A 1,862-nucleotide genomic window follows, 5' to 3' on the forward strand; every position below is an offset into this window, starting at 1 on the left:
GCTCGGCTCTCCTGGGGGTGCTGCTCGGATTCTTTGGAACACCCTGTGGGGCCTTCCCACCGCCCGGTTCCCTGACAGAGGCCTCTGGCTCGGGCGTCTTTCCTTCTTCAACTCCATTATTAAAGTCCGCAGGCCTGGCAGGCAGCCCTCCTCGTGGGGTACCGGAAAGATGGCTCCCGCCCAGCATTCCAGTGTCCCTCCAGCATGGGAAAGGCTGCACCCCGGCCCTGTGGCTGGGACTGCAGGCTGCCCGGGACCCTCCCCCCCCCCCCCCCCCCCCCCCCTGTAGCCCCCTGGATGTGGAGGGCCAGCCTACACTCCGATGTGGCACTGAGCAAGAACACACCTGCAGCTTAGGACGAGGATGCCGCTGGACGGTGGAGTGCCAGCGTCGTTATGGAGAGATTTCCCTGGCCCTCGCCCCTGGCTTTGGATAAACAAGGGCCCCTGTGTATCCTGAGCTGACACAGCCGATACCCACAGCTCTCCTCTGTCTCCTCATCTCCTTTTAGAAGGGAGAGGCGTGGGGAGTGTCCCCCGCCAGGGTTTAAAGGGCATTTGGGATTTGTTCTACGCAGGAATGGTAAGGTCTGCAGAGATGGAAATGACTGCCGTGAAAGAAGGTGTTTATTAAACTCACAGATCCCTGGAATCAGGGTCACATGGGGACAGCAGGGGGCCACAGCAGGGTCAGTCGGGGCTGAGGGGGAATGGGCTGTAGGCAAGAGACTCACTGTGGGTGTGGGAGGGAACAGCCAAGGCAGGGGCAGGTTTGGGATTGGCTCCTGGAGTAATCTCCGCAGGCTCTGAGGGACAGGGGCTGTCCCTGGTACCCCGCTCACCGGGTGAGTAGGGCAGGTGGCTAGACAGGGGTGGGCAAACTTTTTGACTCGAGGGCCACAATGGGTTCTTAAACTGGACCGGAGGGCCGGAATAAAAGCATGGATGGAGTGTTTGTGTGAACTAATATAAATTCAAAGTAAACATCATTACATAAAAGGGTACGGTCTTTTTTTTTTTTTTAGTTTTATTCATTTCAAACTGGCTGGATCCGGTCTGGCCATAGTTTGCCCATGGCTGGGCTACAGTGTCACAACCTGAAACAGAAACAGCCTGGAGGATGGCCTCTGGGTTTGTTTGCATTTGAATGACATTCGGAGGGGTGATTGTTTACTGTCTGTAGGAATTAACCCCCTTCCTGGCCAGGAAGCCCTGGGATGGTGGATGGGACGGCCGAGTACCAGCACACAGAAGATACAGGCTCGGTCCAGGTCCACGTGGCCAGTCTCACCATCTTAGATGTCACGCGTTCTGAGGGAGGCTTCCGGTTGGTTCCGGTTCTTTTTAGCATGTCTGATACTTCATAACTCTTTGACCCCAGTTTTGGGTCCTGGCTGTCCATTCTGAGACAACTGAAACCTCCCCCCTAACTTCCTGCTACAGAATTATCAGCCAAAACCACACCATAGTTCATACTACCTCACCTTCACATCAGAAATGAAGGAATTAGAAGTTAGAGGAGCCTGGGCTGAAATGGACTCTACCTTTCACTGGGGCTCTACGTTTGGGTGGTTTGGTTGCCAGCAGCAGTGCCAGTAGTTAATGTAAACAAACAGAAAGGGCCAGCTGGGTGGCTCTGGAGTAGCTCATGTGGAAGGAGAAGCTGCTGCCAGGCTTCTGAAAGGGGGACTGCTGTCCTTGGTATAGATGGGCTCCCCATGTTTTACATCCAGGACTCAGATTCCCACAAGGGGAGCCCTTGGCCTGAGTTCGGGGTAGGGCCCTTCATCAAGACTGCGCCCGAAGAAAGGGTGGTCCCCCCAGGAAAGCCAGGTGCTGGGACTGAAAGAGGAGGGCGTGGG

The sequence above is a fragment of the Myotis davidii genome, unplaced genomic scaffold (assembly GCF_000327345.1).
Source record: "Myotis davidii unplaced genomic scaffold, ASM32734v1 scaffold37, whole genome shotgun sequence".
NCBI lineage: Eukaryota > Metazoa > Chordata > Mammalia > Chiroptera > Vespertilionidae > Myotis > Myotis davidii.